This window comes from Nicotiana sylvestris, chromosome 4 (assembly GCF_000393655.2).
Source record: "Nicotiana sylvestris chromosome 4, ASM39365v2, whole genome shotgun sequence".
Classification (NCBI taxonomy): domain Eukaryota; kingdom Viridiplantae; phylum Streptophyta; class Magnoliopsida; order Solanales; family Solanaceae; genus Nicotiana; species Nicotiana sylvestris.
The window spans coordinates 15,045,387-15,061,118 of NC_091060.1; positions in this window are offsets into that span (position 1 = coordinate 15,045,387).

The window sequence follows — 15,732 nt, forward strand, 5'->3', positions numbered from 1 at the left end:
TCAAAGGAGTTGGCATAGGAGCAATCCTAGTATCAGAAATCGGTCAGCATTATTCGGTGTCTACCAAACTTAGGTTTTTGTGCACCAACAATATGGCCGAGTATGAAGCCTGCATCTTAGGGCTCAAAATGTCCATTGACATGAACGTTCAAGAGCTGCTAGTAATTGGAGATTCAGACTTACTTATACATCAAGTACGAGAAGAATGGGCAACCAAGAACTCCAAGATACTCCCGTATCTGCAGCATGTACAGGAACTGAGAAAGAGGTTCATGAAGACGGAATTCCAGCATGTTCCTAGAGTCCAGAATGAGTTCGCCGATGCATTGGCTACCCTATCATCTATGATACATCATCCAGACAAGAATTTTATTGATCCCATTCCAGTAAAGATACAGCCAGCTTACTGCGCCCATGTTGAAGAGGAAGTAGACGGAAAGCATTGGTTCCATGATGTCAAGGAGTATTTAGCAAAAGGAGAGTACCCGGAACTTGCAAATCCTACTCAGAAACGCACACTTCGGAGATTGTCCAACAACTTCTTTCACAACGGAGGAATCCTGTATAGGAGGACTCCCGATTTAGGATTATTAAGATGTGTCAACGCAAAGGAAGCATCCAGGCTACTAGAGGAGATTTATGTCGGGACCTACGGTCCACATATGAACAATTTTGTCTTAGCCAACAAGATACTCCAGGATGGTTAATTTTGGATGACTATGGAAATAGACTGCATCCAGTATGTCCGGAAATGCCATCGCTGTCAGATACATGCAGACATGATAAAGGTACCTCTAAACGAGCTCAATCCAACAAGCTCACCGTGGTTGTTCGCAGCCTGGGGGATGGATGTTATTGGGCAATCGAGCCTGTTGCTTCCAACGGACACATGTTTATCCTGGTAGCCATAGACTATTTCACCAAATGGGTCGAAGCAGCATTTTACAGAGCAGTAACTAAGAAAGTCGTGGCAGACTTTGTCCGTGACCGCATTGTTTGTCGATTCGGGATTTCGAAGTCAATCATTACTGATAACGGCTCCAACCTCAACAATGACTTGATGAAAGCTATGTGTGAAACTTTCAAGATCAGACACAAGAATTCCACAGCTTACAAGCCTTAAATGAATAGAGCTGTAGAAGCCGCCAACAAGAATATCAAAAAGATATTAAGGAAAATGATAGAGAAGCATAAACAATGGCACGAGAAGTTATCGTTTGCTCTACTGGGGTATCGTACCACATTCCACACATTAACCGGGGCAACCCCCTATATGCTGGTTTACAGTACAGAGGCTGTCATTCTCGCTGAGGTAGAAATTCCTTCCCTAAGGATCATAAAAGAAGCTGAGCTCGATGATGCAGAGTGGGTGAAAAGTCATTATGAGCAACTAGCCCTTATAGACGGAAATAGAATGAATGCAGTTTGCCATGGCCAGCTCTATCAGAACAGAATGTCCAGAGCCTTTAACAAGAGAGTAAAGCCAAGATAGTTCAAACCGGGGCAGTTGGTGTTAAAGAAAATTTTTCCGCATCAAGATGAAGCCAAAGGGAATTTCTCTCCCAACTGGAAGGGTCCATACATGGTACACCGGATTTTGACATGAGGAGTCTCATACTTGCAGAAATGGACGGAGAAGTCTGGTCAAAGTCGATCAATTCGGATGCAGTCAAGAGCTAATATGTGTAATCTTTATGCTTTCCTTATATGATATAAATTGAACTACGCCTGACCTGATTCTCATTTAAAAGGGGATACATAGGCAGCCCTATGGGTTCAGTCACAATCCAATAAAAATTTCATTTCCCCCCACAATTGGAAACTGGGGCAGAAGTTTAAGGAGGACCCTCAAAATTCCGAAGTAATATCAGCCGATCGCAGCACGAGCAACAGTCAGAAACATCAACCCATAAAACTGGGGCAGAAATTTGAGGAGGACCCTCAAAATTCCGTAGCAGGAGAGGTTGCAATGTCCTGAACCACGTCACAGTCATCGGTTCATCTAAAAGCTATTTTTAACTATACATTTATGTCATGCTTTTACAAAATCATGCATGTTTATTATTGAAACTGTTTTGTTTATTTACGCTACCCCAATAATACAGATGGTATCACCAGGTCGAAGCCGAATGAGCCAAGCAAAGTTAGCAGAGATACAAACTAACTTTCCCCCTTACAGAACTCACGATTTTTCTTTGGATACAGGCACTAGGATTGCAAAATCATTAAACATACTATACACCATGGAACCAACATTGTTCAAGAATACGACTCTCCGAACCGTTGTGCTTGCCAATATTTGCTATCAGCATACACCAGTGATGTCCCGTATGTCACAATGCTCCCAGTAATTACAACACTGCATCCTGCTATCAGGTAAGAAAACTCTACTGCCATTGGTTATTTTATTTCTTGCATAAGGCTAACATTCTGCCTTTTGAGGTTAAGCTCTACCTCCATCTACATTTGCATTACATAAGGCTACCATTCTGCCTTCCGAGGTTAAGCTTTACCTCCATCCGCATCTGCATTGCATAAGGATACTATTCTACCTTTCAATTTGCATAAGGCTACTATTCTGCCTTCTAACTTGCATAAGGCTACCATTCTACCTTCCGAGGTTAAGCTCTACCTCTATCTGCATTCTTTCATAAGGCTACCATTCTGCCTTCCGAGACTAAACGTTGTCTCCATCTATATTTGCATTGCATAAGGCTACCATTCTGCCTTTCGAGGTTAAGCTCTACCTCCATCCGCACCTGCATTGCATAAGGCTACTATTCTGCATTCCAATCTGCATAAGGCTACTATTCTGCCTTCCAACTTACATTAGGCTACCATTCTACCTTCCGAGGTTAAGCTCTACCTCCATCTACATTCACATCTTTAAATAAGGCTATTATTCTGCCTTACGAGGCTAATCTCTGCCTCCAATTTTCTTCGAAACTAAGCTCCATCTCAAACACTATTTATCTCGCTTCTCTTACGGGCTAAGCTCCGCCTTTCAATTCGCAAAACTAAGCTCTATCTTGCCTGCATCATACTACTGCATCCTTTATGGGCTAAAATATCACCAACTCATCCAAAGGCGTCATCGTTCAGATGCACCATATTCATAGCCCGAGAACACCATGTCATGGCGTGAGGATCTCCTTCAATCTTTTGCATATCATTATTCAAAGGCGTCATGGTTTGGAGGCACCATCCTCATAGCCCGAGAACGTCATTTCATGGCCTACGAATCCTTTATCATACGCTTCATAGCCCAGGACATCATGGTCTGAGGACGCCATTCCTAATCGTCCAAAGACAACGTTTATGGTCCAATGAGAATTTGCATCATGTTTAAATTTATGCACAATATATGCTTGTATTGTTTCTGATTGCAGGTAAACCGGCGAGCAACAGCTACCCTAGCAAGAGCGATCCCACTCCAGTTATCTCAGCCATATCGAACCCAACCATTCCCGTAAACCTTTCACTCACCCAACCCTAGATATTGCGTCCGTTCTTGAAATGTTCTTCATCGGCATACTCCGCCGATGGATCCTAAACTACATACGGCCTGATTCCTGTAAAACCAGGGATATGTAGGCAGCTCAGAAGCCAGGGTGCGACTAAACCTCTTCAAACCATTTCGCTCGATCAAAATTGTTCATCATATCTTTACCCAACAACTCTTTCAACCTTCCCGGGTAAAGAGGGGCAGCTATTGATACCCAATTTTTTCCTATATATTTTTAATATACAAAATACCTTCAATATAGCATATATATGCATATATAAGCATGTCCAAGTGTTTTATTTTTTTCCCATAATTTTTAAAGGTTTAAATTGATTTATTTTCTACCCTTTTACCCATAAAATCCCAATAATTATTTCTAAAATTATTATTTTGATAATTAATCTATTGGATTTTTATATTTAGGCCAAACTATGGCTAAGTTAATTCTTACAATTTTGTTTAGTATTTTTAAAGTTTAATTGCATATAATTGCAATATTAGCCCTTTTAAGGTTTAATTAGGTTTTATATTCATAAAATTGGATCCTTTATTTTTAAATTCTTATTTATGTGTTATAAATAATTTTAGCCTTTTAAATTAGTTTTCAGAAATTATTTATTATTTCTTTATAAAATTAAAAGGAAAAAAATGGCTATTTAACTTATAGCCAAAATTGGCTTTCAAATCTAATCCAAATCAAACCCAATTCCCCAGCCCAATTTCTAATTAAACCCAACCCTAACCCTTTTAAACCCTTCCTAAACCCGAATCCCCACCAACCCCATTTAATTAGGACCGTTGATCATATTCATATCAACAGCCACCATTTCAACTACCTAAAATAAACCCAAACGACCCCTTAACCTAATTCATTTCCACCAACCCACCGCCCTTGAATCCCCTTCCTCTCCAATTATCTCTGCAACCTCACCCAAACCCTAGCCGCCGCCACCCAAACTAACCCTAATCCCCTTCGATCCTCACCTAATCCAAGGACTCCCATGGCTGTTTGAGACGTGTACGTCTCCTACGTTTCCTGGTGGCCCGCTTTTGTGGTTTCATGGAAAGATTTTGAAGTGATATAGTCCAGTCCTTGCTCAACTTATATCCATGGTCCTTTTCTATCCATCCATGACCGTTTAAGTCAGATCCATGGCTTTTTCGGCTAGATCGGTAACCTTTCGAAGTCTTTTCACTTTTTCTGGGTTCTCTGAAACCCTAACTTTAAAGGCTTTCCGATTTTCTTTTAGATCTATCTTAGATATGTGTATGTTATGAACCTCTTAAGTGTTTTCCTCAAAGGTTTTTCAATTTTTCAAAGCGGCTCTTCATCTTCAACGATTAGGGTTTTCTTAACCTCTTTTAAAAGATTGCTTCTCTGATTTTCAGTGTTGTTTTATGATTTTACTGTGTTTAAATGGTTTGCTTATGTTTTTCTTCTACCTGGTTCATCGTGTTAAAACCCTAGGTATTTTTGGTTTTATCCAGGGTTCTAAAATTGTCTTTTTGTATGTATGCTTGTTTCGATTGAGTTCTTCACGGTTAAATCCTTTCCTTTGTTGGTCTTGACTGATTCTGAGTTCTTACCATTTTTACTCAACTTTATTAAAACCCTAATTTCTTAAAACTTTGCTCACTTATTACTATGAGCTTTTGGAGATTTCTTTTACTTATTTCAGTGTGTTGGTCTGATCTCCTCTACCTGTTGCTATGTGTTAGACTGTTTCCTTCATTTTTTTTGGTTCTATGTGACTACTTGACTTTGTTGACTACCATGCTTCGAGTAAGTTCTCTTACTACTGAATCCTTAGACTACTCGTGTTACTATTGTATGTTTATCTAGTTGCTTCTTTTGCCAATATGTTTGGCCTTGCATGTCTGATACTCCTGTTCATTCTTTTCTATTTATATGTCGAAGTGCAGGATCATGACCCCTTCTTGATTGATCTTGATTTCCTTAAGTTACGGTTTGATTGCAAGATTTTCTTATAAACCCCTAGTTTTACTCATTTTGTTTAAATTGATTGATTCCCTTCCTTTGCTATGATGTTTTACCCCTACTGAATCCTTTTCCAAAATTAAGTATATTTTGTACCTAGACTCAATTGTCACTCTTTATTTTTACTATCCATTATATGGTCAAAAACCAATCTTTCTCAGATTAATTTTTCTTTCCTTAGTTATTCCTGTTAGTATCCGTTAGCTGTAACTCCTTGATTATGGGGAAGTACTTGTATTAATTGATTCTGATTGTGATTATTTCCATATTTGTGCTAAACCTTTACTTGTTACCTTATTTTCCACTTCTTTTCAAAGCTATAAAAACCTTTAGTCTTTCATTGGCAAACAATGAACAACTGAGTTAAAAAACACACACTTACACATTCTAACTCTCTTTCTTTCTCTATTACTTGTGCTACTGCCTTGACTAGCCATCTGAAAGCCAAGACTAGACTTTGGAACTCTGATTGCTTTACTTTTTATGCACCTTGCTCCTGCAACTGGTATGTTCTTAATTTAAATTCTGAAAGTCAACTGTATGTGTTCCCTTGTTTGTCAATCTTTGACTCTTTCTGCACTAACTTAATGGCTCATGTTGTTGAGTTGTACTGTTTGGTTATTGCTTTACTCAACATGCTTAAAATTCTACCCTCCTTTATTCAAATGTGATCAACATATTTACTTGTTCATGTTTATATCCTTCAACTAGCATGTCTACAATGTACCTAATTCATGACTAATTGTGTGCTTCTAACTTGGGTCCTCTATGTCCCCAACCCCCTACTCCCCTGTTTGTAACTGCTGAAGCATGTAATTCTCTCTGAACTAGTTTTGTGTGTGTTGTTGCTCCTACCCCCTTTCCCTTTCAAAAACTATTTTATTGGGCAATTCTTCTGCTGTTTTACAAACTCACTTCAAACTTGTTGTTTCTAAAACTATTTTCCAACTCAACTGCTGTGAGTCTATGTCCAACACTCGCACATGCACTCTTAGATCATTAGGTTCTGACCCTCTTGTGTGAGCCTTGCTTTGGGACTCTTGAGCTTCCTCTGAACCTGGACACATAAAAGTTGGCCCTTCTACACTGTACTTACTCTTGGTTATGCAATCGGGGTGTGAGCACTACCCGAGATCCCTTGAGGTCCTTAGGGAACTCTAACACACCCAGGTATGAGAATGGCTTTGGAACAATATTGACATTTGAAGTGGTTTATTACATAACTCAGAGAGGAAGTCAGGATCAGGCTTCCTATGGTTGTAACTTCTTATTTTTACATTTCTTATGTAATTCTATCACAGGGTCTGTAATAATTTGTAAACAAATATTGGGGTGGTTAGTGAAAAGGGATGAGGAAATATGCATGCTATAGTTAAAAGGTAGAAGACCTATTATTAGGTTTATATTCCAAGTTGTACAATAGAAATTATGTTTAGGATTCATACAGTGCATTAGGTATCATGTTCTTAGGATTAATGTTTCCTGCTTCAACATCTCATTCATTAATCCATGCTTCGTGTCCATCGCTTAGAAATCCTGCTTCTAGGATGAATAAATAAAAATTGTTACTCATGAAGTTGTTTCTTAATTAGTCTGCAACTCTTTCGTATATTTAGAAATCATGCCTTAGGAACTCTGCCATCTACATGTGCATATTAGATATCATGTCCTAGGATCCTATTTGCATTTTGTTTAAAAATGCCTAGTTAATCACTGATTCATGAAAAAGGTAGTATGGTAATAATTTTTACATTGCGAAGTTTTTGAATAACTAGTAATAATCTCCACAACTAGAACAACATGTTTTAGGTAATAATAAGCTCCAAACTGTCTTAGCGTTTCTGAATAACTACTGAATACTGCTTATGCCTAGACAAGCCTTAGGTAATTACTTAAATAAAACTGGAACTGCCTTTGTTTAATTATCAACTGCTACAACCAGCAGGCAAACCAGATTTGGACTTCTTTTATGAGTTATATAATGAATCTGGTTCTGACTTAAACACCCTGCTTTAGGATTTTAAAATTCAGACCTTGGTTGTGTATAAGTCATGCTATCTATGTGCACTGTTTGCAAAGGTATAACTGAGCCTTCTATCTGCTTATATGTTTCCCCCCTAATTGCAGTCTTATATGTTTTGTATGTCGCTTTAGCATTTTTACCTTTAAACATGAGGGTCTGCCTAGAACCTCCTTCTTATAGGAATAGGAGTCCTAAAATTCCTTCGGGACTGATAGGAAGGGACGAGGAACAACATGCAATAGAGGTCGAGACCAACCCTCATTTTAATTACCTTAACGGGGCGGGAAAGGGTAGATATGGATATGATGTCTGATGTGCTAATATAACATGTATACCCTTTTCTGAGGAGTGTCATACTGGGTATTGCATTGATGTGATCTATATTACAAACAAACCTAGGACACCCCTTTCATTTTTGTAAGTACGCTTAGATTATAACTCTTTTCAAAACCTTTCTTTTATTAAAGGTTTTTTAAACACTTGTGTACTTTAACTTAACTCCCCTATTATTTGAGCCCTACTTTGTTTACTTTCTAATTGCACAAATTCACAAAAAAAAACTATCTGGTCGGGAACCACACTAGTGGATCTTGAGAGGTGCCTAACACCTTCCCCTTATAATAATTTCAAGCCTTTACCCTATCTCTGGTTATCAAACATAGTTGTAGTTGAACCTTATAGATGCCCTAACACACCTTAAAATCATTAGGTGGCGACTCTTCAAATACCCAGTTCCCAAAAGGAAATGAATCATAACACCCAATGAATTTCAAGACCCGGACTTCCTCCCCGCGAGGGGAGGGGAAGGGGCGCGACAACGGTCAATGCTATTTTAGTTCGTGAAGACCAAGGTAAACAGTCTCCAATTTATTATGTTAGCAAGTCATTATTAGATACTGAGACTCGATATCCTCATCTAGAAAAACTTGCACTTGCTTTAATTATGGCACCTATGAAATTAAGACCTTATTTTCAATGTCATCCCATCTCTGTAGTAACTGCCTACCCCCTACGTAATATATTACATAAACAAGAGTTATCAGGTAGGTTAGCCAAGTGGGACATATAACTAAGTGAATATGACATTACGTATCAACCTAGAACTGCTATAAAGTCACATGTGATAGCAGATTTTAGCCAAGGGATACAACTAGAAGCAGAAAAAGAACTACATGTATTCAATGGGTCTAATCCAGGAACTTGGACTTTATTTACTTATGGTTCATCGAATGTGAAAGGGGCAGGTCTAGGTATTGTTTTGGTACCACCTACGGGAGAAACCATATGACAAGCCATAAAATGTCACCCTATTATTAACAATGAGGCAGAGTATGAAGCTATGATTGTAGCTTTAGAACTGGCATGTGAGCTTGGCATAAAACATGTCATAATCAAAAGCAATTCACAGCTCGTAGTTAACCAAATGCTGGGGTTATACAGCCAGAGAGGCAAGAATGCAGCAATACCTGGAAAAGGCACGTGATCTGGTTAGGCAATTCCAAACCTGGAAAGTCGTATAGATACCAAGGGAGGAAAATGTCGAGGCAGACGCCCTAGCTAATCTTGCATTTGCTTCAGAAGTGACAAATGATGAAAATGCTTCTATAATTCTTTTATTTCATCAGTATTTGATCAAGACAAAAACGAGGTAAATTTCAATCATTTAACTTGGGAGTGGAGGAATGAGATTGTCACTTTTTTGCAGTATGGAATTTACCTGAAGATAAGAAAAAGTCTCAAGCACTACGCAAAAAAGTTGCTCGGTATTGTTTAAAGCAAGGCAATCTTTATCGTAAAATTTTCGGTGGTCCCCTAGCAAGATGCCTCGGGCCTTCTCAAACAGAGTATGTGATGAGAGAAATACATGAGGGACATTATGGAAACAACGCAGGAGGAAGATCTTTAGTAAAAACCATGATTAGAGCCGGTTATTATTGGCCTAAAATGGAAAAAGACGCGAAAAATTTTGTGGCTAAATGTGACAAGTGCCAAAGATACGGAAACAACATGCATAGACCTGCTGAATTATTGCATCCAGTTATTGCACCGTGGCCTTTTATGAAGTGGGGGATGGATATCGTGGGTCCACTGCCACAAGCCAAAGGCAAGCAAAGATTTTTATTAACACTCACTGATTGCTTACTAAGTGGGTAAAAATAGGAGCTTTTAAACAGGTACGAGAAAAAGAGGTCAAAGATTTCATTTGGCGAAATATCATATGCCGATTCGGCCTACCAAAGGAAATCATATGTGATAACAGTCCACAATTTACAAGCACACAAATCACAAAGTTTTTTTAGAGGTGGCAAATCAAAAGGATTACTTCAACTCCTTACCATCCGGTGGGTAATGGACAAACTGAATCAACGAATAAAGTCATTATCAACAATTTGATGAAAAGGTTGGAGGGATCTAAAGGCAATTGGCCAGAGGTGTTACCTGGAGTTTTGTGGGCTTATCGAACAGCTGCAAAAACAAGTACGGGGGAAACACCATTCTCACTTGTATACGGAGCTGAAGCTTTAATTCCAGTCGAGATGGGGGAACCAAATACGAGATATACACAAGCAACTGAGGAGTCAAATGAAGAAGAAATGCGAATAAACCTAGATTTACTTGAAGAGAGGAAGGAATCTGCATTAATAAGGATGGCAGTGCAAAAACAAGTTATGGAACGATACTATAACCAGAAAGCTCGTCTTAGATACTTCAAGATTGGGGACTTCGTACTCAAGAAAGTTTTCCAATCAACGAGGGAAGCTAACGCAGGAAAGTTAAGTCCAACTTGGGAAGGACCTTATAAGATTCACGGTATCACAGGAAAATGAGCATATGAACTGGAAACAATGGATGACAAAGTTCTACCTTCACATTGGAATGTTGTTCATCGAAAGAGATACTATTTCTAAGGAAAGGAAGTACCCATGGGCGGGTATCCTCATTTTAAACTTTTATTTTTGAATTGTTAAAATTTTACTAACAATTTTAGATGATAGGCACAAAGCTAGCCCGTACTAAATGATGAATTACGACCTCAAAAGACACGTGGAAAAAACATAATTCCCCGTCTAGGGTTCAACTATTCTGATAGAAATTTAAAAGGGTTAAGCAGTCTTCATCTAAAATCGTACCTCCGAGTCCAGTATGTTTTTCCTTTTCAGGAAAAGGACCGCATGGAAGGATTAATCAAGTACTCGAGATTTCATACTTCAAAGCTCAAACACTTGGGGGACTATATAATATACATATGATATATGTATAAGAAGGAAAAGAAGACTGAAAACAATTAAAATTCAAGTCAAGCCCAAAAGTCTACTCATCAAATATATCAAGTTCAGAGCAAAGTCACGAGCCAATAACACAAGCCAGTCAAAAAACCTTCATATAGATTTCAAAATCTTATGATGTCTAGGTTAAAGGCAATGTTTAGCCATGAGTTAAAAAAAACCCTTGGATTTTATTTCCTTTTTTGCAAATCTATTGTAAAGAAAATAGCTACGAAAAAGTTATAGAAGACATTTAAATACATGTAAGATGTTATCTAAACTTGACAAAGTTCAAATGAAAACTTTATCAAAGTTACTTCAAGAAACATGTGTGTTCCTATTTCTTTTATCGTATATTTACACCGTTATGAAGTTCAGACGTCTTCTTCATTAAGTACCAAATATAAAAGTACCCTCTTTTATAAATTCATATTTGATTCAGATATCCATGAAGTTAACAAGGCATTTTTAAAAAAAATACAAAAAGGGTAAGACAAAAATCCACGAATTAACAAACAAGACCTTGAATATAAAGGGAAAAAAGAGCAAAACAGAAGCTCAAGATAATTAAGTTAAACAAAAATTTCATAATATTAAGTTTAGACTAAATATGAACTTAGTCATAAACTGATTGTCATTTATACAAAATGCCCCGAAAAGGTCTAGGGACTTGTCATTTCCAAAAACCAAACCCCCAAATGGGACCAGGGGTAAAACTACCAAGGAAAAAAAAGGGAGTTACACTTCATAAATTTTCACTAAGGGAAAAAAGAAGAATCTAAAGCGATATCATTAGCAGTAGAAGGTTCAATTTGACTTGAAGGAGCTGGGGCATTCACCGTACCTATATCATCTTCAACATGCTTAGGAGTATCAACCATAGGAGAATAAAAATCTTGGCCTTGCTGAGTTTTTTCAATGGTCTCCTTTATTTTGGCTAACTCATCATCCAAGTTAAAACTCTCTTGGCTAGCCTCCACAAGGGTATCATGGCGAGTTTTTAAAATAGCTCAACTCACTTCAATAGCAGTCTGGTCCTCAAGGATCTCATAATCTCTGTCCCATTGACCAATCTTGTTTTTAAGCTTTTCTTTCCCGGCCAAAGCAACATCATAAGAAGATTGCAGAGGGGCAAGTGAACTTTCTAAAAATCTGACCTTATCAGAAGACTCACAAAGATCTTCTTGGGTCTAGGTAAGGGTTTGCACAAGTTCATCGGCGTAAACCTCTTTCTCGTTTAGCAATGCCTTCAACTCTCTAATCTCTTCACTGGCTTTGGAGAGATGCTCAGAAAATGATATCTCAAGGAGATTTTTATCCTTGTCAGCTTGATTTGAGTAAGCCTTCTCAACTGCTAACTCTGAAGTCAAAACCTTCAACTACTGCTCTAAGGTGCACTTGTTTTCTTCTAACATTTCCATATCAAGTTGAAGGATTTCATATTGTTCTTTCTAATTATCTGCTTCAATCTGATAATCATGCATTAACTGCTCCGTATGAGAAACCCTCCTCATCAACTCTGTGCCAATAAGATTGATCTAAAAAAAAATAGAAAGGGGTAAGAACCTTAATAAAAGAAGGATGGAATAAAGAGTAAAAAGTAGCAAATACCTTTAATGATGACCGAACTATGTCATTCATCCAAGTCAAAGAGCTATGACTCTCGAGCTTGGATTTCTCAACTAGACCGATCAGAGGTTTCAACCATACGTTATCCCGACCTGAATTTTTCAAAAGATTACCATTGGCAGGGACCTCAATGGTAATCTGTTTCATCGCTCCACTTCCACTCGAAGAACCAACCTCAGTACGAGGAACAGTAGTAGGGGGAATTGTAGAGGAAGTCATAACAATTTGGGGCGGAGCAACAATAGTAGCAGTCACAACTGGTAAAGAACGTATCACAGGGACAAGCATGGTAAAAGAGGCAAGGGGTACTTCATCGGAAACCACATCCAAATTTTTACTGTCAAACCCACAAGAAAAAAGCTGATCATTAGAGTCACGAGCTACCACAGGAGTATCATCATCAGAGCTCACCAATGTGGCTTTAACAGCCTCAGTTATGGGAACAGAACGGGGAGGAGTCACTTCATCATATGAGAAAATGCGTCTTCTGGACCGCGACCTTTTAATTAAGGAACTTCCATCCTGTTCCTCCTCTTTTTTAGAATCCTAGGTTGTATCAGCCTTCCTTTTCGATGAAGAACCCACGTTAGATGAATTAAATGGGAAAACGTAAAGGGCAAGTTAGCCAACCTTATTAAATGCCTTAAAAAAGCAACAACCCTCCACACAATGGGGCCAATCTGTTCTAGACAAACGTAGAAAAAATGACAGAATTCAATGATAACAGGATCAATGAGGGGTTTAAAATTCAGCGTAAAAGGATATGCATACACAAAAGAAAACCCGGTCAAGTAAGATGTAATTCTTTGGTTCTCATTAGGAATTATAATAGGGAAATCAGGTCTCCAATGGCAATCCCTACGAACAACAGATATCAGACCTTCGGTGATTTGAGAAGGATAAATATCAGCACGATCTAAAGAAGACATAGAAGAAACTTGGTTTCTAATCGATTCTCTATCAGTTTAAAAAGATAGTTCAGCAAGGAAAATTTCATCTACTAAAGGCTCACGAACGGGTTCATTAGAATCTTTACTTCTAGATGAAGGTCTATGGGAAAGAGAACCCCTAGTTCTAGAAGGAGGAGTAGAACTCACTGGAGGTAAAGAAATACCCCGTATAGATGAAGACCATAAACTACGTAATCTTCCTCCTCTTCTGCTTCTAACAGGAGCAAGAGGAAGAACATCAACAATGGGATCTCTTCGAGGATTAGGGTTTGAAGAAGACATGGCAGTACGAGGAAGAAGAAAATAAGAGTGAATATTCTAAGATATGAAACTTTTTATGAGAAAGAGAAATACAAAAACTATATTTATACTTAGAAGCAATCGTCAAAGAAAATGTGTAATGATGGATACTGCCGCTTCGTAATTGATGAAGCCGCAAAAAAACCCTAAAAGACGCTGAAAGTGCAGAACCAATCAGAAGATGCCATATGTCACGAGCATTAAATGGAAGTGACATATAAAGCGTCAGTTCCATAGAAGATATAATGACAGCAAAATTTCCCGCTTTAATGAGATCCACTTCCCAAATATTCTATTGATGAATAAATGACAAGTGGGGGGACTATCTGTATTGGGAAAAATTAAGTTAATGTATCAAATTAATTATGTGGTGACATGTCATGACACGTGGATTAATAAAAGAATGATAGTTGACGAAGAATAGTTTAAGAGGCACGAGCTTTAGTAGGCACGGGCAAAGATCCAAGAAAGCTAGAAGGGATATGTGCTCGAACCTCTTGATATTTTGAAGAGACATCAGAAGAATGAACCTAAATGGCAAAAGGGGTATAGATACGTATTATTGGTAATTAATAGGCATTAATTACGGAAAATGTTATAGAATATGTATTGAAACAATTACGATTGCCAATTATAACGTTACATTAAATGCCATTAATTCTCCATAATGACTCCATTATGAAAGGAAAAAAACGTATTACTTAGAAATATCTATAAAAGGTGAGGAATGAACATTTGTAAGGACACGAAATACTACTGGAATATATTGATTTACTTTGCTTTCTATTCAGCTATTATTTATATCAATTATTCTTATTTCTACTTGATTATTAGTAACCCGATTTCTTGTAAAAACAAGCTTTGACTAAAATCTCTATTTTTGGTTAAACAATCTGATTTTGAGGGTAAACAATATGGAGTATATATTATGTGAATCTTTTAATATAAATACAATTTCTGGGCCAAAGCTATACGCATTTAATGACCGACGGAAATACCTGATCCCAGGTTCAAAGTTAGAGCCTATTTGGATTGGCTTATTTTAATGCTTTTAAGCCAAATAATTTTTAAGTCATTTTATAGTGTTTGAATAAAGTAAAAAAGTGTTTTTAAGCACTTGTGTTTAAGCTAAAATGATAAAAATAAGCCAAAAGTCAAAAGCTATAATTTCTAACTTGTGACTTTTGATTTAAAAGTAACTTACAACAAGCCACTATTAATTTGTCTATGCCCATAGTTTACCTTCTTTGGTCAGTGTCTCAACGTGATAAGATCCCAACTCATCAATAGTCATTAAAGATAGATTGGTGTTGCCTTCTATTTCGTATCCTTACCCATAAAAGGAAAGAAAAACAAGAGGGGGGGGGGGGGTAACCCAACTCATCAAGATTCGTGAAATGCACACAAAAATGAAAATAACTCTCCACATTCTTTCGCTTCTTTTGATTCAGGAGTTTGTTTCCTGAATTACCAGAAGCCCTTATTGGTTCGTGCGGTTGTGTTTGGTCGCAGACCGCCTCAGCGGCCACCACCTTATTGTCACGCCATCTATATGCATAAGCGGAACCAAAATTTAAGTTTTATAGGTTTAATTTTAAAAGTTTTTAGCGTTGAACTCATTGTATATTTAAAGTAATGAGTGCAGCTTTATTTTGTATTGCAATTTTAGTGAATTTTATACATATATTAATACTCTCTATTTTGTGTTACAATTTTAGTAAATTTTATACATATATAATACTCCATGTTAAAAGTGCCTCAAACCTAACTCAATTATAAAAATTAACTTAATAGCACAACTTGCAATGTATTTGGGATAACTTCATTTCATAATAATAAAATTTGTATTTGGTTATTTCACTTCCAACTTGTTGAATATCTTCATGAACGCCTAAGATAAAACATTTTGATAGTCACATCACTTCCCCAGAACCCACTTAGTGGGGTCTGGGGAGGGTAGTGTGTACGCAGACCTTACCCCTACCCTGAGGTAGAGAGGCTGTTTTCAAATAGACCCCCGGCATTCTTCCCTCCAAGAACTTCCCAACCTTGCTATTGGG